Source organism: Dermacentor albipictus, chromosome 1 (assembly GCF_038994185.2).
Source record: "Dermacentor albipictus isolate Rhodes 1998 colony chromosome 1, USDA_Dalb.pri_finalv2, whole genome shotgun sequence".
NCBI classification, from domain to species: domain Eukaryota; kingdom Metazoa; phylum Arthropoda; class Arachnida; order Ixodida; family Ixodidae; genus Dermacentor; species Dermacentor albipictus.
Genome location: NC_091821.1, coordinates 103,341,050 through 103,368,321, shown reverse-complemented (window position 1 = coordinate 103,368,321; position 27,272 = coordinate 103,341,050). Strand labels below are relative to the sequence as shown.

Sequence of the window (27,272 nt, the reverse complement as noted above, 5' to 3'; positions counted from 1 at the left end):
CCATATTCCTCGTTCTCGAAGAGAAGCAGTCCTTCCCTTCATCAACGTCCTCAGCGTGGATAAGTTGGACGACGGCTTGGGCCAGCTACCTTCTAATTCATGCCGGACTCCAATCTTGACAACGGATCCCGAGCGATGGGATTGAGCCCCAATCCTGACAGTGCGCATCCTGCGAAGTCCGAATAGGATTACGTAGCGCCTTGTTTTCGCCACGCCGCCTATGTCTTTGCGTGGGAGACAGCTTTTGCCTGGCTTCTGCGCAACTTCAGCGGCGCCATCAGTGACCGTCGACAGCTTTAAAAGGACCTGCATGGGCCGCTACGCACTTCTTGGGAGCCGTGGTAGCGCGACGAGCACAGCCTGATGACTTATCTGTTACGTTTTCAGGTTAGTCTCTTTTTTTATATCAGTAACATTCTGCATATACTTTGCTACTGTTGCTGCCGCGGTTTTTTGTATAGCGCATGTAGTGAATCTGCTTTTTATATTTTTTTGTGATTTGTGAGTACTGAAGTGGTCCTAATGCAGAAGGCGGTGAATGACCTACGGGGAAAGCTGCGCCTTGAAATTAAGGCTGCACGAGTGGCCGTAGAACGCGAACTGCATGCTGAGATCAGAACGTTTCGAACCGAATTCCGGGAATAGGCTCTACATGAATGGAGCGTTTGAGGGAATGTGGAAAGTTGAGGACACTATCAAAGCCGAAATGCAAGTCTGAAAGCTGAAAGCAATGCGTTCTGCGCCGAGCGAGATGCAATTCGAAAACGCTTCGCCGATACCGAGTCTCGGTTACTGTTGTCGGAACAGTATTCGCGTAATAGGAATATTGAAATCAAGGCAATTGAAGAGAAACCCACTGAAACTGTCAGTGGCATTGTCCGCGAGCTCGGAGTGCTTTCTGGTGTGCTTGTAACGCCTCGGGATATAGTAGCTTGTCATTGCGCTCCGTCTAAATCAAAGCCCAATAAGATTGTTGTTCAGTTTACCCGGCGTCAAAAGAGAGACGAATTATTTGAGAAGACAAGGACGCTACGGCTCAACAACAAAGATGTTGGAAACACTTCAACATCGCCCGTTTTAATGACCATTACCGCCCGTTCAGAAGCGCCTGCTGGGAATGGCTCTCTCTAAAAAAAAGGGAAAGTGGCTGGAAGGATGTATGGAACAGAAACGGAAAAATATACGCTAGAAAGTCAGACGGCTCTGAGGTAATCGCTATAAAGAATGAGTGTGATCTTTAAAAAGTTTCGGTAGAAGTATTCACATCACCGGCAAGCTAACCGATCTGAGCTTTATCATTCATTTGGACAGCGGAATAGCTAACAAATCATACTCACAGCTGCGAATAAACGGTACCGGTGCGCGCTTAACATGGTAAAAACTGTCAATGACGCCTGCTATCGCGGCAATTGATAATTCCCGTAGCTGCCTTTTGGCCATGCATTGGAATCGGCAACTGAAAACGAATGACGTAGGTGGAGTCAGACGAAGTGAAATCATGCCTGTATTTTCGCATTCGAATGTAGGAATTACAGTTTGTAAAGTCAATGAATTTACTGAGTTTCTTACAAGTGTTGTACTTCTTATATCTGTTCCTTTATTTGTATTGTGCTATTTGCCATGCCTTCCACATCTACAGTTATTTTACATATCAGAACTATGTAACCTTATAATAAAGCTAGCGATAAGAAGCCATGCTTTAATTGTGTTCATTTTAATTTACAGTCTTGCAGCAACAATTACAGTAATTGACTGTGTATTTGATGTAATTGCGTTTTCGGAAACTTGGTTCACCACGGAGCATCATATTTATCATATGCCTGAATATAAATCTTATTACTTAAACTGTACTGCGAAACGAGGCGGTGGAGTGCCAAGGTTAATTTTATGTGATATGAACTGTGAAATATTGTTCGAATTTATCTTGTTACCGATGTTTACGAAGTGCTTACACTCAAGTGTGGTTATTACTTATTTTGTGTCTGCTATCGTCCGCCCGGCAGCGATCCTTCATTTTTTTTATTTCTTGGATTCTGTCTTATAATTAGTAAACAATAAAAAATCTAACATAATCTTAGGCGGCGATTTTAATATTAACCTCGCTTCCTACAGCAGGATGAAAATAGATTTTGAAACATTATTAACCATCCTATGTCGGAATGTTATTTCATCACCTACAAGAATACCGGCCACTCATACGCTCATAGATCTGTCCATAACAGATCCAAATGCTGAGTTTATTAGTTGTGGTGTCATTAATTACGCCATAACTGAGCACTTGCCGATTTTCGTGTCTTGACAAAAACGTTAAGATTAACAAGCAGGCAAGACAACGGACAAGTTACTGGGTTATCAACCCAGAAAAATTCTCAACGTTTCATGAGCGTTTAGCTAATATTAGCTGGGATGATGTGCTCAGTCAGAGGAGCCCTGAAATAGCATATGACAAATTTATTAAAATATACACGGATATTCACAATGCCTTATTTACACTGAAAACGTTTACCCGACCGAAAAAAAGCTCGCAAGTCCTGAGTCACCGCAGACATGTTAAAGCTGATAAAAGAGCGACATCAACTTTATGCAAAGTTCATACGAACCAGGTGTCCGCATGCATACTGCAAGAGTTTAAATATTACAGAAAATACGTTAGTAAGGAGCTTCGTACTGCCAAAAGACGTTAACAGGCATACTTTTTCAGCTCATCAACAGGACGTTCCCAGGATGTATGGAAAATTCTAAACTCTCTGATTGGACGCTCACAAGGCGCAATTACAAAAATTGTGAAAGTTGACGTGAAACTAAATTGTGGTAATCTAGCTAAGGCGTTAAATGACTATTTTCTTTCAGTTGCCCCAACACCGGGTAACTATAATATCTTACGCTATATGGGACCACAAAATCAATACACAATGTTTCTAAAACCAGTCAAACAAGTAACTACAGGGTTCCTATCATTAAACAACAGTAAATCGCAAGACACATTTGGCCTGCAGATGGATCTAGTCAAGTACACTATCGATATCATTGCACACTATCCAACACACATATTTAACATGTGTTTATTGTCTTGCGTTTTTCCACGTAACGTGCAATCCACTAGGATTGTTGTAAAATATAAAAAAGGGCAGAAAGGATTATATGTACAATTATCGGCCCATTTTTATTCTGCCTGTGTTCGCTAAAGGCTTTGAAAAAATAATCCTTAAGCGCATGACATGTTTTTCTGATCATCACCAAATACTAACTTCGTCACAGTATGGTTCCCGGCCGAACATGTCGACTAAACTAGCACTCCTTACTCAGAAGGAATATATTTTAGAAAATTTTGAAAATAAAGATATGGTTCTGTGAGTTTCCCTAGACTTCACTAAAGCTTTCGATCTCATCAATCATCACACCCTTCTTCGGAAACTTGAGCACTACGCTTACCGTGGGAAAGTGTTGTCTTTAATTTCTTCATACTTACAACGTGGAACACAATTCGTTGGCATTAACCGACATCATTCTTCAGTAAAACCGCTAACTTCAGTTGTTCCTCAAGGGAGCATTTTGGGCCCTTTCCTTTTCATAATATACATTAATGAACTCTTGAATATTGATGATGCATGAAAGTACATGATATACGCCAACGACACGGCGGGTTTATTCTTTTCAGGGGTTTCAAGTGTCGAGTTAACTGAAAGAGCCAATAAGACTTTTTTAGCAACTAGTTATTAGCTGGGCTCTTGAAAAGGATTTAAACATCAGTTTTCAAAATACTAAAGCTGTAATGTTCCACCCGCGTCAAAAATGTCTCCATCTTCCACTCCTCATGATAGCTAACACTGAAGTAGAAGTTCGCTGTTTTAAAACGTTAGAAATCTACTCTTCAGAAAACATGTCATGGGACGATCATGTTAATTACCTTGTCGGAAAACTTTCTCGTACGACTAGCATTATGCGCCGTCACTTTTCATATTTTTCAATGTCGGTAAATATCTTATAATTTTTTTTATATTCCTCGATAATGAACTATGGCGCCCTAGCCTGGTCTACGACAACGCTCGAAAACAAAGACTTCTTCGGCTACAAAAACGAGGCGCTCGTATAGCCTTAAAGTATAGCCTTGACTCGCCCGCTGCGAAATTATTTCATAAATTCGAAATTGTCACCGTGAAATCATTCCATCCCTACAGGCTTGCTCGACATTACAAATCTCACGCATCTAGGCATACTAATACATTAAATAGTTTGGCGGGACTTTAAGAGAACCATCCTTTATACAATACACGTAAACCTGAAAAGTGCAAAGTTGAAACATTCCACACGAACTACGGAAAACAAATGCTAAAATTTCGCTTGTCGTGTTTACTCAATGAATTGTCGAGAAATAACATTGATATTTCTGAAATAGCGAACAAAATTTTGCGCGCAAGATACTTGTGATTAATCACCTCACAAGATTCTGTAAGCTTTACGGTTCATGCAATGTTGAATTTGGACATGTAATTCTTTTTTTTTTCTCTTTGCGTTACTTATTACCCATATCTTCGTATATCCTACAGTTATTAACTCTGCATTCTGACTTTATTAGTATGCTTATTCTTATTTCTTATGTATTCTGTTCAAACTGATATTTGCGATTGCTTACATATATTCTATATGGTTGTCTTAATTGTTGTGCTAGACAAACATAATTATTTTCCATGCTTACTGTCAATGCATACGTACTAAAAATCTAACCTGCTAGACCGCACTCTTCTCGCTATCTACCATTTCAAGGGGGCACGGACCTAGTCAAGCCTTTTGAAGTCTTTTTGTCCGCGTTCCTAAGGTTCTTGTGATGTTTTAATAAAGGTCGGTCGGTAGGTCGGTCGTTCGGTCGGTCGGTCGTGTAAGGATGTTTTTTTAACCTTTGGATCCCAACGAAAGGCGACTGCCACGGCTGGCTATTCGACCCCTCACTTTATGTTAGTCGCAGAATGCCATAAGAGCAGTGACAGGTGAATAAATTAAAGAACAACTTCTTTGTCGAGAGATTTGTGCTTTTCTTTCATCCCTGCATCTTGCTAAATATTGCAATAATTCGGTGGCATTGCAAAAAAGCTGTTTGTGGCCCTTTATTGAATAACCTACAGGCTTTTGCACTCCAGGGGCGATCCCACCGTTAGCAACTAGTTTGTTGCGTTAGTAGGCGATCCCACCATTAGCAACCTGTCTCTTGCGTACTCCAGGGTAGCGTACCGTACTGCTGCCGAGAAGTAGCGACGCCTGCCTTTTGAAGCTCGACCGACATTACTTATTGGGTAGCGTAGCGTTGTCGGCGGGCTGCAGGCATCCGGTAGACCATGGCGACCGAGAGAGAGATTCTTGGTTTGGGAAGGAAAACATGTGGTAAAGTGCAGCGCAGTAACTAGGGCGAGACGATGATTTGCTAGTGCGAAACTTGCACTGTTTATTCAAAGGTAGTTGAAAGAAAATAAGAAGAGCATGAAGTATGACGTATATCAAAAGTACATTCCTTAAATAGGCTCGCTACAAGTGTGGGCGGGATCTTGCTTCCGTCGATGACACATGACAGGCACCGAGAGGCACCCCTCCTCCTGCATTACCGAGCACGGGAAGGAGAAGTCGATCCTCTTTTTGACGAATCCTGGGAGAAGATCGGGTGAATGACCTCTTCGGCGCCGTGGGGTCCGGCCAAGTAGAATGTAAGGGGATTAAAAAATTAAATTATGGGGTTTTACGTGCCAAAACCACTTTCTGATTATGAGGCACGCCGTAGTGGAGGACTCCGGAAATTTCGACCACCTGGGGTTCTTTAACGTGCACCTAAATCTAAGCACACGGGCGTTTTCGCATTTCACCCCCATCGAAATGCGGCCGCCGTGGCCGGGATTCGATCCCGCGACCTCGTGCTCAGCAGCCGAACACCATAGCCACTGACCAACCACGGCGGGTGGTAAGGGGATGACTAGCACCCGCGGTGCCCGACCAAGTAGAAGGTAAGGGGATGACGTATCACCCGCGGTGCCCGACCAAGTAGAAGGTAAGGGGATGACGTAAAACCCGCGGTGCCCGACGAAGTAGAGGGTAAGGGGATTACGTATCACCCGCGGTGCCTGACCAAGTAGAAGGTAAGGGGATGACGTATCACCCGCGGTGCCCGACCAAGTAGAAGGTAAGGGGATGACGTACCGCCCGCGGTGTCCGGCTATACCTAACAAGGCCTGGCCATTTTGAATTGACAAGCGCCGTGCATACAATGCACGCTAATGATCGGGTCTGCTAAGTATTGCATCGCTACGTGCGGCGGAAAGACCTGAAATTTCAAACCAAACGCCATTTGCCCTTCTCCTCACGGGTGTAGGGGTTGGAGGACGGACTTCTGGATGAAAACCAAACTTGGGAGTATTTATTTTACATTATATACAGAGAGGCGAGAGACAAGTAACAGTCGTACAGTCATTACGGGCCGGCAGCAACTCGGACGCTGCGGCCCGCGGCAAGAAGTTCGAGAGAGGTCAATCAGGGAATCAGGGAATGCTCTGGTCTCTCTGGAATGCTTCTTTTAAACCCTCCGAGGACTGGAAGTCGCGTCATGTTCGACCAATGGGAGAGTCCGCTCAGATGACGCCATTTTCAGCCAATGGTTGGCGCCCGTATCGCGTTGTCACACCCGGCGGCTCTCTGCGGTCTTGCCTCGCAGACTTGTAATGCGCTTCTTCAAAGGAGGAGAAGTGGGGTGACGATTGGGCTCCATTGTCCGAGGGCCCCTTCTAATCCCGGCGGCGTACGAACTTGTTTGCAAGTGTCCTGCCTCAGGAATGTGGCACCCCTGCTTCTGCATTCCTCAATTAGCTGTGCTGCGATTCGAAGTGGTTTGGGGAACTCGAAGTAGGCGCAGGAAACAGCTCCATATCTAACACGGGCGCTGCGCTCCCAGCCGCAAAGTCTACGTATATGGCACAAGTGCGCTTATGTACATCGCACTGCTGTGAAGTCGCGCGTTGTGACACGTGACATCGAGAATTATTCAAGGCAACATCTGTTATGTGTGCAATATATGGCTTCAATAGACGAATTAAAGTTTAGAGAACTAATAAAACACACAAATAGAATGACTGCGTGTAATTGTACTTAGCAGCAAGAGAGATGTACTTCCGTTCTGTCTGCTTGTTCCCACATTGTACAGTCGCACGCGCAGACAGCGAAACTGTCATTTTCTACCGTGTTCCAGCGCAGGATCATGCTCTGTGATCCGCTTGTATCTAGATGCCTCAGCAGTCATGTAGCACTGACTTATACGGATAGTCAGCTGTTCTCGTGCACAGCGCGGAAAATCATACGTTGCGCTAAACGAGACAAACGTAACAGCTCGCGCTCGACGCCGTCAGCGGAAGTGCGCCGCGCAGCAGAAAAGCGAGAAAAAAAACTGAAGACTGCCGTATGCGTCACGTATGCGTCAAAACTGACGTATGCGTCACGCGATCCTCGAGGTCTGGTATGGGAGAACGCAGGGAAGGAATTTCGCTTGCGGAGGCTAGACGGGGCAAGTGGACAGTGTTCCTCTTAGTAGTGGCCCTCACCTCCGGCAATCATGGGTTCGCGGCCCTGCAATATTTCTACTCGGCTATTAACGCACCAATTTGAAAAATTCTTGCGGCAGAACGCTCCCTAGAGGACATCTAACAACTTCCAGCACATAAACCAAATTCGCTATGTGGCCTGGTGAGGGGCTCTTTAAAATCCCAGGGAGAAATGTTCTTGCAAATAGCATGGCACTTCATTACTCGTAAAGGTAGTAATGACAGAGGATATCGTTATGAGTTTACAGACTGTTAAAAGTGATCACAAAGTTATTAGAAACTGCTTTTAGAAGCGTGTTAGGCATAGATGTTTCTGCACACTTGATTAGCTGTGGACGTTGATATGATCTCGATCGGGTGAGGTGCGTCTTTACCGCAGGAATCAGGAAACGACGACGGAGCGGGGCATAGTGAGGATGAAAAAAAAGTAGAAAGGATTGTGTTGACTTCATTGGTACATGGATGTGACTCTCATCTGAGTCTAGAGCGGTTCTTATCAACACGTGGGCCAGCACGTCCTTAAATAACCTCTGGTGGTCCTGTCGTCGTCGCCATCCGCTTCCGGAACCCGTCTTTCCCTTTTGCCCATCCTTGGTGTCAGCTCGGGGAAAAGGGGCGACGTCGTCTTGACCTTTGGTTTCTACTTCTATCCTTTTGTGTCAGTTCGGGTAAAAGCGGGACGTCGTCTTGACGTATGTGTGTATGATTGGTATGTAACATGCGCTTTGTAATGCTTCACTGTTAAATGCTAAAATGAAGCCCTTCGCGTTACTCCGCAAAACAATAGAGGAGAAAATATTCATATGTAACAATTTTGCTAGCGATTGCTGTTATCTAACTTTCATGGCGCGCATCACACGTCGCCTGTCGTCCATCACTATAATTTCCAGGCAAAAGATTCGACCACACCTCGTCCCTCCCATCGTTCCTTCGTCGTCATGCCACGATCGTCACCGCTTTGCCATCGTCGTTTTTTTTTTACCTTCGCCTTGTTGCCACCTTCGTTGTCGGGCCATCCAGAGCTGTTTTCAGCGGCACTAGCTCACAACCCATAAAACTTTCTGCCCTTTAAATTTGCATTACCTGCATCTACAAGATCTATCCGATCGCTTTGACATAAAAAAAATGTTGCCCGTACAATAGTTTTATTTCAGCAACGTAGATCCAAAGATGTCACCATACGTGCGGTTCACCTTAGTCCAGCCTAGGCTACTTAAGTTTAAGGGGAGTGGGACCTAGGAAGTCTCGAGGGAGATACTGAAAGCAACCCACTTCTGGTTGCTCTACTCTGCTTTTCTGAAGAAGAAAGAAAGAAAGATAAAAAGGGCGTCTTCATGCACCAGCACTAACGCACACAAATGCTGCTATATTTAACGCGTTCTACTGGGTTAATACACAGAAGTATAGACTAATCTTTTCAATGCAGGTCCAAGCTAACCAAAACGCTTTGAACAGCAATGAATAGCGCGCAGAGGACGGGACAGGAAAATTCAGACACACACGAACAGCACGAGCTCGTACTGTTCGTGTGTGTCTGAATTTTACTGTCCCTTCCTCTGCGTGCTATTCATTGCTATCCGAATCATGTACCAGCGAACCCAAAAAGCTACGCTTTTAACAATAACAAATAGCATCATTTCAGGCCTTTAAATAGACCATGATATAAGCATTCTCCGATGGTCCAAAGGGTGCTTGCTTAATACTCCAGATATATTGCGTAGCGGCTGCCTTTGTTGGGCATAAAGCGAATAGCCTAAGAGAACATGCCCAAAGTTATGTCTACCTCGCCACAAGCTTAAGGTGTAGACTTACGCGATGTATTTTAACAACATTATTTATGAAATCAGTGAGACGATGGGCGGAAACTGTAGCGCTCGCTGTTTAGTAGCAATGCTATTCAACTAACGGACAATAAAGTCAGTAAAAGCGCAAGAAAACTTAACGGCTTTTTAATTGAACGATATAATTAATTATCGATGAGGGTTTAATTGGTGATAAACTAAATATTTTCAGTTAAAGAAATGGAATGGGGTTACACGAACATACAACCTTGCCACAGATGAGTGCCGAGCCCGTTACATTCGCCTGACGTCTCCGGTGCTCTAGCAATTCAGTTACGCTGACGACAGCCTCCCCGTCCCCATTTTTTTTTCAGTATTTATACATACGTGTGTTATCTTGAATAAAAATAGTTGTAGTCCCATACGCTTTGCTTGGATCCATCTTCTGTTGGTTATAATATAGTTTGTCCAAACCACGCCACTGCGAAGACTTAACGTCTTCGCAATGGCGTGGTTTGGACAACAAAGCCCAACATTTTACGGTCCCGAGTCCGTATTCACTGAAAACGTTCGTAAACTGTTCGTAAAAGGAGATGTCGGTAAATATTTATGCTGGGAGATATTATTATTAGCGAAGGCGGTCGACCAAAGGCAAAATAGTTCTTAGGAACGAAAAGCTTTGTACATTTGGCCCCTGTTTCCCATCTGTACTCCGTCTTCCTCTCTATGGTGACTGATGCGTGCAATTAGTACACGCAACTCCCGCTCTGTGGAGTACAGCTATGGCTCAATTCTTGGACAGCCCATATCTCTGCTCATCTTCGCTATTTCCTGGATCGAATGCAATAACTGTAAGTAAAGAAAAAAATTAAAAACTGTTTGAATAAACATATTAGGGCTTTAGCTTTGGCTATTTATAGCTTTGGTGCCTTCTGCGGATCATATGATAAGCCAATGCGTGAGGCCTGAATGCTAACGCCTGCCGCAACCGCCGTTTATGTGCTCATAATCGCACGCATATTCATCACCACTCTCCCGACCATAATGTCTTCGACGCGACGGAAACCCCGCCCGTTGTAAGGTTTCCGCGCACGTGCATTTTGGTACGGGAGCCAGGTGGCCTTGATAGGTGCAACGATAAGGTTGGCACATAACATCTGTTGAGCAGGTGTCCTTGACAGAAGTTATGGGGACAAGCAGGCGCTTCCGGGATTACGTTTTCGTGATGTGCCTGGTTACTGTATTTAAAAATAAGCGGGATCTCTATTTTTTGTTTCTTTATAATTATTTGAGTTGGGCTGCCAAACGAGAAATGACTAAACTGAGAAGCCCAGATTTTGATCCGAGTCACAGGAAACGACACACTTTAGCTGCTGTGATTATGGCGTCGCGCTATTGAGCCCGAAGTCACAGGCCCAATTCCTGGATGCTGAGGCTGCATTTCGATGAAGGCGGGAAAGCTAGGAAGGACGTGCAAATACTGACATTTAGGCACACGTTAGAGAAACCCTTGTGGTCTAAACCAATACAACAAGCATTTGCCACCACATAGGCGTTGTTCTTTGCAAAACGTCGTCATTATGCACTAATTCATGAAAACGCCGTGTTTCTGGGTGTCTGAGTCATAAATATTCATCTATGTATAGTAAATGAAAATAGTAACTGAAAGTAATAACCGAGGTAGTTGCAGTGAAAGAAACCTGACAATACCTTTTTTTTTCTTTTTTCGCCAATTTATGCGGTAGAATTGACTGGGCTTCCGAGCATAAAAGGAGCCTCGTATCAGCCAAGTGCATGTTCATAAGGAGGTGACATTCGATTTTATTGTCCCGTGCCAGTCAGCCATGTTTAATTCGCTTACCTTTTGCTTAGGACCGCTCTCATTATTGACCAAATTAAACACTGCCTCAATTTGAGATTGTTATAATACAAAACTTGTTTGAAATGTAACGCACACTGCCATTTTTTGCATTACGGGCGAGAGCTAAAAGTTGTTTGAAGAAACTGCTGTGCTATCTATAGGCATAACTATATGTGCACTAACTAGGTAGGTAACGGAGGTTTCTCGACTCGAAAGACGTTGCAACCGAGGCAATGTCAACACCTTGTTGCGCTGCTGAATTGTGAACTGCCATTTTCGTTGAGTCAAGGGGTACCTTCCTGACTCTATCAATTCCGTGGCAAATTTTTTCTTCTACCACGATCCCATTGGTGCATGTATACCTATGTTCTTTCTTACAGCGTAAATATCAGGTAAGAGTACAGCGGTGCGGCGTCTTCGCTTTCAATATTGGGTTTCGCGTCGCTCTGCGCTGCTCCTTCCGATATGCGCTCCTAAGTGCGGCACATGACCGGTCGGTCGTCCGAGCTGCCGCCGACTACGATGCCCCGCGTATGAGTCAACTCTCCGAGTTCTGTTGGATTGCTGGTTTGCCAACATTAACGTTAGCCACAGGGCCAGGTGAATAAAATGCCAAAATTGACTTCCTTAAATGATGCATGTGTATGTAAATGAAATTGTAAAACATATAAGCTGATAAACCCTTATATTCGCGATGTTTCCGATATCAGAGTAGATGCTCGTCCCATTTATCAAAAATATAATAAAACTGCTGACTGCTACGATTGAATATCAAGGTGAATACAATAATGAATACACTATAGGTAGTCTCAATGTCGGTATAGCTCTGTTATTTCTAAAAATACAGAATTTTATGGCCCATAAGCTTTCACTCGTATTAACTCACCGCGCAAACAGATGTCAGTAAATTGACGAGAACATGCAGCTAGTGTTTTATTGTCTGCGGAAAAGGCTTTGCCTCTCCCAGGGTAAACGAATGAGTGTGTGACGGGGCCTTAACGTTGCAGAAAATTTCGGACGATTGAATTGACGTCCACGCTGGATTCGATTCATGAATCCTGCCTTCAGCTGCACGCAGGTCAAAATAGAAATCCCGAAGGGCATTTCAGGTGGCATCTAGTGCCAGTCAAGACGCTTTAACTTTACTTCACGACGCTTACCTCAGTCATACACTATACATAACATTGTGCGTGGTCGGGTTTTGTGTGCGCACGTGTATTGTCTTTTCTCCTTGTCACTAGAAGGCTATAAGGCATCACATGAACTTTTCTTTTCTATTTGTTTTTGTCGTATTTTCGGTCACCTTTGTTTTCTCCTTTAAGCTTTAAACGTAGTCTCTCACTTACCGCCTTAAGCACTTGTGGAGAAAAACCCGCTGCAGTTAGTCTCTGAACTTGACTGTCAAGGCTTTCCTGGATGACGTAACAACAGCCTTTCTGTAGCGCACACCGGATACATAAAGCGGCTATATTTCTTTTTACCAACTTATAATTGCTTGATTCAAACGGTAGCAAAGCCTTCTCAGTTCTTGGTGCATAAATCCAGCAAACGCGGCTGTCGTCTCGAAAAGTTAGTGTTACATCTAGAAACACAGTGCTTTTTTCTTTAGGAAGTTCAAAGGTAAAATTCAAAGTGTCGGAACACCCTTTGATATACGTTAAGATACCTTCCGTCACAGCTTCCAGTCAGAGGGCACGAGCCTTAAAATGATCAAAAAATAGTTTACGTATCGGAATGCGCGAAGCACTTTATCGTCGTTAGCTGTGACCTCCATTTGCCTTTTGTCAAACTTACAGAAATATCTTGCATAACAGAGGGGCCACAGAGGAAACTGAATTACGGCTCATGATAAATACATAGTCGGCAACTCAACAAACGCTTCGGCGCGGTCACCACACTCGTTCTGAAATTTTACCACGCCTGTATCATCAATAAATTCTCGAAAGACAAGGAACAATGCATCGTGGGGCACAGAATAGTATGGGTCTTCAATGTCACTTGATACAGCACTGATTTCCCCCGGCAGTCCTTCCTGTAAAACTGCAACCAAGTGCGTCGAGCTGCGGGTTTCGAACGGATCATATGCGTCCAGGAAGTCGAGTTTGGTCTGTAGGCATTGCCCAAGTCCCTTCTGTCATTGATCGATCTTCGGTTACTACCGCTCTGAGCGGGTAGTTCACTTTATGTGACTTTGCGGCGAAAAACACTTTCAATTGTATTGCATCATTTTTCTTCACTACTTTTGCAAGATTCACCAGGTTACTCGTTCAACTTCTTCAGAGCAGACGTTTTTGCCTTCTTGGGTAGAATGTCTGAAGACTTGAAGTGGTTTCCCATGGCTTCCGATGATTTCTTTCTAAAGGTCTCATTCGGGAGCACCACGAAACCACCTTCTTTGTCAGACGTCAGCAACCTCAGGTAGTGATCTCAGAAATAAGAGACAACCCTTTGCAAATCCACTTTCTTGCCACCTCGGTGACGCTCTTGTGCTTCAGTCAGGCAGTCAACGCTTTCGGATACATAACGGTCCTTTTTCTGTTCATACCCCCTCTCAGCAAGACTGCTCACATTGGCCAAAAAATTATGATCTTGCAAAATTGACTCGACGCTCTACCTTAGGCCGCATCGCAAGGTACACTCAATGTCCGGGGGGACAGCGCGTCCAGTTAAGCACGTGACTGAGCTGCCTGAGGATTTCATCTTGCTTCTTGCGGGAATTTTCTGTCTGACTTCACTCCAATACCAGTCAGTTAGTTGTGCAGTGTATCTTCGTTGTTCTTGAAACCTGCGCTGTCCAATCACAGGGTTCTGCCCTTCCATGCAAAAGATTCTAAGCCAGTCTTGAAGGTGTCTCATATGCCTCCAGCATTCTGATTTCAATATCTTGCAGATTCTTCTCCAGTGGCCTGCAGAAGGTTCCGGTAGACCAAACAACGACACCATGTTTTGAGGAGGACAACCCGATTTGATGCAGAAAGAGATGTACCGAGCTCGGCACGAAGTATAGGCGATGGTATACGCACAAAAAAGGCGCAGTTTTGCCCGAAATCGAAGCACCAATTGCGATAGCCAATTAGTAGATGCCTATAAAAAGTAAGGGTAGTAGTTTTATCAGCCGTATAACCTTGTACAGATTCGCTTACTAGTTAAATTAACAAGCACGGTATCACGCGCGCACAGGTAAACATGAACACATCTCGCTCGATGCATGACCGCGGAAACTCGCTGTCAAAATGCTGGAGTGAGGAATCGCGGCAGCAGCAGCGAGCGAATTGACCTTCATGCATATCTCGCTTCAACGCCAACGAAACGTCGAAAGCACAGCGTATACGAAGCTACCGGCACTGCGCGCACTCTGCAAACATAGCACATCGCCTTCAATATGCCCGCACGGTCACGCGGTAATCTGCAGCCGCCAGAGAAGAACGCCTTCCCGCTCCCTAGCCTCACCCCCATGCTTCGAATATTCACTTTCGCATGCGCGCGCTTCCACCCCGCCTTCGTCGCTCGCGCATGTCAAAGTGATTATTAAAACTATTGCATAATTCATCTTAGTTAACTAATTAAATGGAATATAAAACATACTCTAAGGAATGCCACATGACGGCAAAGCATATGCCGTTGGTTTCATTCAGCTGCGGCTAACCACGTTTTTTTTAATCTTTGGCACAAGTTACGTGAAACACCCTGTATATCAGTCATGGAAGTATGTCGGTAGACCACACGAATCGACTGTCATAAGAAATTATGAAACCTGAGACAAACCAGCAGCTTCCATAAACAGCGGCGGGACACTCAATGTTTGAGTCCCAGCCTACGCACGAATGTTCTAGCACTTATGGCCTCAAATCCTCATGCTAGCCTGCAGGACGTGGCCGCCTCGGTACCAATTTCCAAGTCATCAGCATGGGGTATTCGAAGTGACGCGGCCCTTCACCCGCACCAACTTAACCTGCACCAATGCTTAGAAGATAGGGACCTGCAAAAACGTTTAGATTTCTCGAGTTGAGTCCTCACAAAAACCGAAGAGTCAACGGACTTTTTGAGCAACATCATGTGCATATGTAGATGAGGGCAAATTTTGCAGAAACAGGCAAGTAAATTTGCATAATGCACATTCTTGGAGTGACTTCAATCAACATTGGGTAAAGCGCAATCGGCATCAGTACCAGTGGTTGTTCAATGTGTGGTACGGAATATACGCCGGTGCTGTAATCGGTCCCATCTTCTTCGATCACACATTTACTGGACAGCGTTACATGGACGAAATCCTTGAAGGAGTGGTGGATGAGTTTCTCAGCGAAGTTCCGTTGTCACGTCCTCCACATCTGTGGTATCAGCAGGATGGGGTGCCAGCACACAGCAGCAGCAGGGCACGAAACTGGCTGGATGCGACTTTTCATGCGCAATAGAGTGGAAGGCACGGGCCTGTAAATTGGCCGGCTAGGTCACCTGACCTCTCTCCACTCGATTTCTTTCTTTGGGGTTATGCCAAAGATCGTGCTTACATGATCGAGACGCACGTGAGATGAGCTCAAGGGAAGGATAATGACTGTCTGCCATAAAATTCCTGCGTCTGCCATCAAGAAAGCCACAGAACATGTAATAAAGCGGACTCAATATTGCCTAGCTGCAGAAGGAGACCTATTCGAACGCGTTCTCTAGGCGGCAGCTGGTGTTCAAAGGCGCTTACGAATTCATAGATAATAAGGGCACACTGAAATCTGACGGTTTTAAATGCGTAAGCACTTCTATCCTTACCCAATGGAAAAACCGTCCCTCTGTCTGTCCCGTAGCACGATCGCTTTTGAGCATAGCGCCCGCAGTAGTGAACGAATTCACCAGCGTGCTGCCTCTCGCTTCGACGCCAACGAAGCGGCGAGAACACAGAATGGACGCAGTGGGAGAAAAGGATTCAAAGCCCATTGTTTCAGGACCAACTAAGGGCAGTCCAGAGGGCCCATGATGTCGCTGAAAGGCTTGGCCTGACAGTGCCAACGTGGGAGCGGCCCGCCTTGGCTTGAGAAGTCGAGCCTCCGGACCTCATTACAATAAAAGTTTTCACACACACACACACACACACACACACACACACACACACACGCACACACGCACACACACACACACGCACACACGCACACACACACACACACACACACGCACGCACGCACGCACGCACGCACACACACACGCACGCACACACACACACACACACACACACACACACAGCGCTCACAAAGCTCTCAGCACATGCCGCACTCTGCCACGTTTGCAGATCGTTTTCAAGATACGGGCCGCGCCGCCGCGCCAGACGTAGCCGCCGCCGGAGTACGGTTGATCATGGTTCAAAATGGTTCAGTGTAACTAATAAATGTTGAATGTATTTCCGTCATTTGCTACATCTCCTTGGTCATTTCATTCCACGTCCACATCCGCTGCGGGCTATCTATTAGCCCCGAGAACGAACACGAGCGGCGCTGCGAGCGCCGCTCGCGTGACGTCAGGGCACGGACTCGCGCCTGTCGTCTGCTACAGTTCGTGCGTTGTACGGGCGCTTTCTGCGGTGTTTTCGTTTGTTCGCCCTCGTTCTCTCTGCTTGTATGCTTATGGTGGTCGTCTCAAATATATTTTTATGACGTCTTCCTTTGCGAACATTTAATCAAAGAGCTAATTTCTTAGACAACAATGCAGCTCTCGAAGGCAACGCTACAGTGCCAGCCGAAGCGACACAGACCAGCCCATTGCGGGTTTTTCATACGCGCATAGACAATCGCAAAAGCATAGCCTATAGGAATCCAGTTATGATACCATACCTGCCGCGGTGCAACAAGTATGTCACAAAGCTGGCTATATATGACTTCTACAGCAGTTACGTTGATTTAATTCCGCTAAAACAGGTTTGCTCACGACGAGTAGTCCATGGTATAATATCGAATTTTTGCATTTCCTCACAGAAACGCTCGGCAGTAGCACGGTGACTTAACTAATACTGGAGCTTAGATTCTACACGCCTCACTTGCTTCTTTAACTGCTTGTCAACATTAGGCGGTTCTTCACGTGCTAATTTTTTTAAGCGGCGGAAATTTGAAGTAAAGTTAATGAAGGCTTACAGCTATTTACAGAGTACAAATAGGAATGTACCAATATATATTCCCTTTTCCGTGCTACACGTTCAACTCACCTCTTTAGAGCGCGTTTGTTAATGATTAATAATGCATGTTATGTTCCTCTTTTTTTGTCTATGTTACCAAGTGTATATCATTTATTTATTTCAATGCCGCAGTGTGTTTTGCATTGTTATCGTGGAAATATTTCACTGTGCTTTCATATATTGTATAACTGCAATGTTCTATGGCCACTATAAAAATGTAATTTATATGGCGCTTGATGTGTTACCCCTTGCAGCCATATTGTACCTAAGAGGGTGAGATTACCTCAAGCCGCGTCTGTGCGGCTTTTTTCCCTCATCCACCTCCATTTACAACTCCTCTGTACATGTGTGTGTGTAAATGAAAATTAATAAATCAAATCAAATCAAACTCACTTGAGAAATTTACTGGTGCTTGTTGCTTGAGGAATATACATGACGAATCTGTTTGGCAAACTGACACAGGCTGCTCGGCCCAATTTTTTTATTGAAGTATGCCTGCTGGACCGCATAGCTGCAGCCAGAAAGCAGTCGAAGCGTCAATGACTAGTAGTATGGGACATATTGAAGATATCGAAATTCCCCCTGTGGAGGGTCAGAAATCAAGTGAAAGTATATGCAAGGCTTGTGGTGCTTTCTTTATGAATGTTTGCGATTGGATTGGAGCAAACTTAAATTAGCCTGCAAGGTTCTGTTTTAAGTACCGACGAAGCGAATAGTTATCCGTTTGTATATAATTAAATAACGCTGGATCGAGACATGGTGAGACAAAAGGTGCTTGAATTTTCCTTTTGTAGGCAATCTAAGCTGCGTAGTAGTAGCTCGAGAATACTTTAGCCATTCCAGTTGGCGCTGTAAAAAAATGCTTTATGGTTTTAATTCGAAGTTGAAGTGAACTGATGGGTTTCGCGAACATAGCGTGCCTCGCCATACGGACAGTCTATTGCTACCATTACGTGATCAGGGGTGTGCCATATTGTCGATGAAGGCTACTGAGGGCCACTATGATACATTTCATCACTTTCAATTGAGTGGCTGTTGATCTAAACAACGAAACTTTTCTCTCAGGTGATTGCTACTATGGTGTTTGTGAATTAACTATGTAAATACTTTACATGACACGCCGTCGTGTTAGCAGCCATGAGCAATTCGTTTTTTGGAGGCCTGTTTCAGAGGGGGATGAAAGTAGCAGCAAACATTTTCATAAGAAATGCGCGCCTAACTATTTTTTTACGCATTAATGAATGGCCATATTTGAATAGAACAACACACCAGAGTAATAGGAATCATGATGACAGCTTCGCTGGGCAGTGTCTTTCTAACATCGGATAACATGTTGACGCCAAGTACCAAATTTTTCTTCCACGTAAAATGCAATCCCAGTTGAAAAACACAACAGGAAATTTTAAGAGTCTGTCGTATTTTGGGACGTTGTTTCTGTAGTTCTGTTGCCTGTAGTTCTGTTGCCTGTAGTTCTGTTGCCTGTAGTTCTGTTGCCTGTAGTTCTGTTGTCTGTAGTTCTGTTGTCTGTAGTGTGACGTCCTGTAGTAGAAAGTTGTGTAGTTCTTGATCAATATTTAATTAAAAATTGACAGAGACGTCCGTAAGGTTATGTAAATTTGTTAGTACAAAAAAGAAAAACATAAAAGTTAAAAAAAAAATTTTAAAAAAAACGTCGTCGCCTAGGATTCGAACATGCGACCTCACGATTCCGAGCCCGGCATCTTACCACTGCACCACCCCTGACATGCTTTTCGAGGGTACGTTTTGGCTATGTGAACAGTACGACGAGCCGATGCGCTGATGTTTACATTTGCATTTTGAGAGCCAAGATCCGCTATCACTCCACCGCGTCAATTGCCGCATCTCTAGAAGAGCAAGAGTGTTCGTACCATCGACGTACATCTTGCAGTGCTAGAACATCGATTTTGATGTACGATATCCTTATTAAATAAGACATTCAGAAATAGACAACGTTGACTTTTAGGGTTATTACCGCTAGTTTCGACAGTTGTCTCTCGTTCTTTACACTTTTGAGCGCGCATATAATTCGTGTGTTGAATGCAAAATAGCTAATGAACATTCGTGGATGAGAGTTCTTTCTGACAGCATACTGGCTTCTCACGGCAGCACTGTACCAGATTAATGAGACCCGAGCGAGACAGCTTTTCACGCAACTTTGTGGAACAACCCAAATCTTCTTTTCCGCTTCGCATAAGCTTGTGAAATATTCCTGGGAAATTAACTAATGTGTCAGTGTAACAGCACATGTAAGTCCACAGGCCTGTGTGCCACATCTTACAAAAAAAAAAAAACGGATACGCAGCCATTCCCGCAGATGGTATGATTTTGATCAGTGGCCGATTTTGAGGTGGCCGGTAGGGCGTTGGTGGTGCCGCGTCGTCACGGCACAATTGTAACTATTCGCCACGTCGACTTTATTACCGGTGTCGGCGCCATCAGCATTGCCGGCTTCAGAGAAGCGCGAGAAGCCCGACTTCAGAACTCTTGTTGTCGCGACAGAATGCTTCTGTTGCGAAATCAGAATTTCTGTCCTAATGTCAGAAATGTCTCCCAATTAAGAAATGTCAACGACTTCTGTCGTACAACAGAATTTCTGTAGTTGCGACAGGAATTCCTTTTGTCTTTTTCAACCGGGCACTACAGAAGCTTGTCGCATCACACAATTTCAGTGCACTTCTGTTGTCATCATTGGGTACATGTTCCGCCGATAGGTTTCCGTTGTGGAACAGTTCTCTGTAGTACAACAGAAGTTTGTCCATTACTTCAGGAACACTTCTGTTATGACAACTGGGGGCCTGTTGCAATGATAGGCTTCTGTCGTACAACAACATTTTTCTGTAGTACAACAGAAGTTGGTCGCATTACTTCAGGAACACTTCTGTTGTGACAATTGGGGGCCTGTTGCCACAATAGGTTTCTGTAGTATTTCAACAGCTCTCTGTAGCACTACAGAAGTTTTTCGGGTTACTTCAGGAACATTTCTGTTGGGACAACAGGGTGCCTGTAGTGATGACAATTTTTTCTGTAGTACTACAAAAATCTGTTGTAGAGCTTCAGCTTTCTATTGTAACAACAGACATACGACAGACTATACTTCTGTAGTAGCAACAACAAATGTCTGTTGTACATCAGAAAAGTCTGTCGCTCCATCAGGAATCTGTAGTTACTACAGAAAAATCCTGTTGTACAACAGAAATTTCTGTAGTACTACAAAAATCTGTTGTAGAGCTTCAGCTTTCTGTAGTAACAACAGACATACGACAGACAGTACTTCTGTAGTAGCAACAACAAATGTCTGTTGTACATCAGAAAAGTCTGTCGCTCCATCAGGAATCTGTAGTTACTACAGAAAAATCCTGTTGTACAACAGAAATTTCTGTAGTACTGAACACAACCTCTGTTGTCATTTTCAACTGGGATACCTCTCATAGCTAAATACTAAAGGAATGTTAAGTGTTTAGCGAAGCATCATACACAACTTCGCGCGTTGAATTTGCAGATATTCTTTTTTTAGTCAAAATTTACCGATAGACACGGCGCATATATGCATTGCAAAAACTTGTAGACCCCTTTAACGCTCTTAGCTTGCGATACCCAAGTCGCAAAGTTTCTCGACTCACACGTTTTTGAAGAAGAAACTGTGGTTAAGGTATTGCAGCTGAAAGAAGCCGACTTATTCTTCAATACGTACGGCTCGAGCCACCTATACCCCAAGCATACACGAAGGGAACGAGCGCGCGCGGCAGCCGAGCGAGCCGGAGCGAGCGGCGTCCTGGCCGTGACGTCACTCGCGAGAGGGCGCCATTCCTCTTTCTCGGGGCTAATAACGCCAGCAAACATTGCGTCTACTCGCCCCTTCTACGTCGTCTCGTGCAGGTATTACTTAACTGTTCGGTGTTGCAACCGCGCTTCTCCGTTTCACGGTTATTTCGCAGTCGTTCTGGCAATTATACGAAACACACCAGCATACTGCCACGAAACGCCATGTCAGTACTACGAAATGCTTACGCATCATTCAGATAAATTCCAGAGAAGATTCTGCGTTGGTTTCTTTTTCTTGTGCAGACGTCACGATTGCCAATTCGGCTCATTTAGAAGTGTTACATTTACTTTTGTACGCATCGGTTTTGCCTTTTCTATACACGTGAGTCACTTCACGGTCTGTTTATTTCGCTTTTAATTTATTCCCACGAACATGTTTTTGCAGCACGTATACACTCTAATTAAAAATAAAACCACTTTAATTTGGCTTCTGTCCGAAGCAAGTTCCTGGCACGAAATATAGCTTGGCGCACTCTTTCGATGCGATGCGAGCAAAGCCGGGATTTTGAAATATTCCATGCCTATTACATTGCTTTTCGCGTTTCGTGCGTGGTCAGAGTGGCGGCTCGGCGACGTTATCAAGGGGCTTTTTTTATCAATGTGATCAGTCGGCCTCGAATGATTGATAATAAGTGTGTCGTAGAAATGAGCGGAAGGGATAGCTGCGAAGTCGCGAGACCTGCTTTTGGTCCTCCTTCCTACCATCATCAAGGTGATGCGGTGCCTCTTCGGGTTTGCGACAAGCTATGCAGTTGCTTTCAATTAGCTTATTTTAGGGCGCTCCTTTATGGATGCTGGTGGGAGCACAGTCACGTGGTATTTTTTTAATTTTTCGTGAGGTTTTTTTTTTACCAGTTTACATGTCGGAAAAAAATTCTACGCAATTAACAAGTCGCTGGAAACACCGCAGTTAGATTTTATATGGGGATGCTTACAAATGCCTCATTGACACGTTGGTAATTACGACAGTACTTCTCGAGTTAGGTAATTATATATAATTACTTATTTAAATCTCAGTAACGAAAAAATTACTGGAGGCTACTCCACTGCACTGGAAATTATATGCGCTAGGTTTTCTTCGAGTAATGCAATTGCTCTTTTTTAAGTCTTGGTGCATGATAGCTGGGAAACCCTGCATAATTGACTCTGTAACCGAAATGAGACCTAGCCGGATTCACTGTAAATGCGAATCAACAGCAGCGATGCGCAGCAGCGCTTATACTCGGACTCACAGAAAAAAATAGAGAGAGAGAGAGATGTTGCAGTTCTCCGGAAAGGTGAAGAAGTATTAGAGATAGCGAAGTATAATACAATTACACGAAGAAAGATTACATCACCGCGAGACACCAAATTCTTGGTGGTGCGAGGAGACTCAGGCTGTGAAAATGAATTGCCTCCAATTTCGAGGTCTTGTATATAATCCTATAAGGCCTTCACTTCAGAGAATAATTCTTCGAGGTCACACAAGTTTCTCCAAATGCAACTGTTATATATATATGGAGCTCGGAAAGCTGGTCCCCAGCCCACAGCGGAAAAACAAAAATTTCCGCCTATGTAGCTAACAAATTTTGCATAGGAGCTGATCTGGATAATATCGTTAATATGTGGCTTAAGTAATAAATGTCCTAATATAGTAAAATGCGGCATCCTCAAGGAATCGGTAAGAGGTTACATTGAGTTACGTTGATTACAACGCAGTGTAGACAATGTTCAAGGTAACTTTTTATTAGTTTCAGCGTTCAGAATTCGAAAGCTGACGTTTGAGCACCATCAATAAGACGCCTAGATGCAGCAGATATATTTAGTGCAAAGCGTGTTGCCATGCGCACACATACGCAGACTTTACAAGAGGTATATTTCTATATCATCTTTATTTTTCTCATCACCGTTACGCAACAGTCTGTTCCAGGGCAGAAAATGCTTCCACAAAGCACTTGTCATTCACCAGCGCATCATGCCAAACACAGCTGCTTTATAACTTGCGCAAAGCTATAGTTTTGTTCGGCATGGCCTGGTAGAACGGGAAGGAAATGATCGGCGTGTGTGTGGCAGTAAAGTAGTGGAAGCACGAAAAGTTGAATAAGTCTTCCATTCACATACGCAATTTGCTATTAATGCACCCCAAATATCGCCACAATCTAAATTACATAGGTGCCCTGACAACTCTCTCTGACGAACGCCTTGCCTGAAAAAACTATTAATGCATTCGGAAGGACAATGCAAGCATTCGTTGCGATGCATCTGATCGCTATGCAAAGCAGTTTCTCTTTTTTTTTTCGATTTGCATTCTGTCTGTGGTACCAGCTGAATGGCTAAATAATCTTTCACAGTTCTATCACTGATGCTAATGAAAGGCCTTATGCCCGATGCAACAGCTTCGCTTACCGTAGCCAGGAATACGGACAAAATAAGCATAATATTTAAATAAATGACCCACCCCATCCTTTTGGACCTGGCTCCATGGTTTCCTCGTTGTGAAAACTTCGTATATGCATATGGTGTGGCCTTCGCAGTCTGTTTATCGCTTGTTCCTTATTTTTGTGCCAGTTGTGAGGAACCCGTCAACGTATTTGTTAAGGCGCTTATCTCTCGTCTGCCTTCGTTGCTGGAAATACGATGTGATATTAGAATATGGGCTCTGCTTGCTGTTGAACGTTTGAACGAGTGTGCGGGTGCAAATTTGGCACGTCGTTTCTCTGTCTAGTCGTCATGGAATGGGCTTATATTTGGCATTTGCTTGAGCTCCAGGAAGTGTGTTACTGGCATGTGCTTGAGCGTCTAGGATGCGAATTTGGTGCCTTGTTTGGTAAATCGGGAGAGTCTAATTAGTTTGCGCAGAACTTTAAACATCTTGCTGTTTTTGTTGTTTTTCTTCAGATCAAAAATAGGCCGCAACCGTTTATCTGTGTTCTCTTCGTGCGCCTCGGTCTGCTACAACTTTGACAAAGCTAACAGCGTTCTATTTACTGAGAAACGAGTGCCTGCGGTCGAAAACGTCAAGGTGATCGATTCTCCAATAAATGTGTGCTCGTCTCCAGCTTCAGATGTGGACATCTGCCAATGTGGACACGACTCAAAGATTCGCCCTTGCGGGCTGCGCAAACACTCCACTAGCAGCTGAACATAGCGCTCCAAGTTGCCCGGCAGGAAAGATTGCTGATTGTCGAGTTCTTGGATTCTCGTGGCGGCTACAGTGCTCCTGGGTGTTTTGGAGACTATTTACTTGAGAGAAACAATGCCGCGAACAAAGCTACACGCCGTATACGGTGCCTGGGTCATATCGGCCTTCGCAGTGCGACTCAGACACCTTACCACATGCGTGGTAAATTGCGTTTCCTTCCCCATCTCTGCCCTAATGATACAAAATTGGTAGACCAATATTGTTCTTTAAGCCAGCGCATACTTCCAGGAAATAAGCACAGGAAGCGACGTACATACTGTCATGTCCCATATCGGCATCATCTCTAACCTGAAAATTCACGTGGCAGACGGCGCTTGGCATAAACAAGCGCAGATTCATGCGCATCACTTATTCATCTACAAGCGGTGTCATATTCTGACATTGTTTATGTAGCGCTATAAGTTGGTTCATCATCCAAAAAATTCTTTGTTCATTTCATTCATTCCCTACGCAGAAAAATGCTTTTAATCGCAAACGTAGCTAATACTTCGGGTCCGAATTCCCAAACCTTTTCATTCATAAGTGCTGTTTGCCACTGGCTGTCCGCTTTCGCTAATAATAGGACCAGCATCAGGAGATTAGCTAGAATTTGCTATTATGAAACATTCTAGCCTAAGCGTATTTGCGAATACAGGCTATGGTTCACGACTTGCATCATAGTACCCATTGCGATCCTGCCTCAGTCAACCTACTTCTATTTTGTTCACAACCATGGCACGCTCACAGCGAGAACATGCTTGGGATTCACAACCCTTATTCTCAAAACGCTCTAACGCTAGAATTTTTTGTAAGAGAAAAAAGAGAGAAATATTTTTTTAGGAAGATGTCAGAGAGGTCCGCCTGAGCCAGCGTGCTCTAGCCTGCTACATTGCAAAGGGGGATGGAGGGCGGCGACGCGAAGATGTAATGAGAGATGATGATAAAATAGAAAAGGGGATGTACAACGATGACTGCAAGAGTTCAGCATTCTAATGATAAACATTTATACATGTTACTCATGAAGCTACCAACGGGATCCAGATATTGGCTGCGTTCACTAGTTCAAAGGAACCTTCAGAAAAAAGGGACAATGAAGATACTGGTGTATGAGCTTCTCCTGCGTGAGCAGCCCAGGTGCCAAGAAAAAGCTTTACATAATGTGAATAGAAAACATTTTAACCAAACTTGATGCTGCACTTTTCTTTAGCGAAGTTGGCTGGTCAATGGCGAAGAGCACTCAAAAATGAAAAGCTTTGTGAATTCTGCCCCTTAAGCCAGCAAGAAGACGAAAAGAATTATTAGTACTTGCAGGCAGACCCTTGTATGTAATTACGGGAAGTTGCTGCACTAGTGCACCCCTTCTCAAGAAGGTCAGATGTTGCACGTCAGTTAAAATATTGGCATGAGATGAAAGGGCGAGACAAAAAGGCAAGGTAGATTTGACTACTGCGCAAGTTGGCAGCCTGCGCGCCAACTGGTCCCTCCTCGAATCACCAGGCTGCATTCATAGCTCAGAATTTACCATGTCTGTTAGAGGGTGCGCTAAGATATATTTCTTCTAATAATGGTGTGCCCCTGGGAACACAGCGTCAACCTGCACTTATTTTGCGGTACTGCTTTTCGTCTATGTCCGTACATTGTCATTCTTAACATGGCCGTAAGCCCGACTGAACAGGCCTTACATGGAGCCAGAAGTCTAGGGCTCACATTCACAAATACGTTCTTAAGCTAAAGCCGTTCGTAAGAGCAGGTGTCGAGGAATTGATGTGCTAGACATATTATTAGCGAATTATTATTATTATTATTATTATTATTATTATTATTATTATTATTATTATTATTATTATTATTATTATTATTATTATTATTATTATTATTATTATTATTAGGTCAGTGGTAAGCAGTTGTTATGAATGAGAAGCTTTCTTAATTCTGTCTCCTTTATTTTATACTCCACAACTGATGTACAGAAAAGAAAGCGATGCGGATACGATACAGCAGCGCGGCTTCCGTTCTGTAGAGACCTTCAGGGTGACCGGCTAGTGTGGTGCGACCATAATCAACGAAAGTGGTGCATGATGACTTATTTTCTCACTGTTCGAGCGCCGTCATGGGCTGTTTGATTTCCGAGGTTGCAAGCTTCCTCCTGAACACCCGGTAGTTCCCTCTGCCAGGTCTGTGTCCAGAAACCTCCAACGCTCTCCGTCCAGAGATGATGTTGCGTGCTTATGAGTGCTGACGCTTGGCAAAGGAACAATTGACTTGGTTTATTTCGAATTTTGCCGACATTAGGCCAAGAAGTAAATATGAAAAGAAACATGAGACAACAGCCAAACGTGCGCTGGCTCCAAAAGCCTCTAGAATCGCTTTTTAAGACCTCCACGCTGCAGCCTTTTATGCAGTTCCTTTTCGCTCTTTCGCTCGACGAGGGAATTCAATCCCCGCAGGGGCGTCTGCGTCAGCAGGCGTTTGGTGTGTTGCGACACCACGTACCCGAGCACACGAGGGTTGGAGCCTCCCGCGTGTAGCCGTGCGTGGCTTAGCCGTGTCTGGGGAAAGGGGGATCCTGGAGGTTGAACGGATGCTGGGTGTTTGGACCTTTAAGGCCCCCCGGCGGAGGCAACACACCTCTTCGGCCTCTGCTTCACATAGACGGCACCCCCGGACTCACCCACCTGGGGGAAATCGGTAGTCGCCTCTTCCTGTCTCTCTCTTCTCAAACCTTCGTCTTTATCTCTCACTTTATATCTTTTCTGTCTTCTTCTCTCTTCCATTTACTTCCTTTCTCCACGGCGGCAAGGGTTAACCTTGTGTGGATATCCTACCTTGGGTACACCATATTGGGTTATAGTGATGGCGTACGGCTGGCGTCGTGCAGGCTTGTACAGAAGCTCTGCCGCGTCCC

At 44.4% G+C, this 27,272-nt stretch overlaps 1 long non-coding RNA gene across 1 annotated transcript in view; it reads left to right on the top strand.

The window, feature by feature from the left end:
* Positions 1-340: 340 nt before the first annotated feature.
* The window catches only part of LOC135914188 (uncharacterized), a 125,813-nt gene continuing 98,881 nt past the window's right edge, over positions 341-27,272 (top strand). Inside the window, exon 1 of the long non-coding RNA XR_010568241.1 lies at positions 341-387. This is a non-coding gene — a long non-coding RNA (uncharacterized lncRNA). The remainder of the gene's footprint in view (positions 388-27,272) is intronic.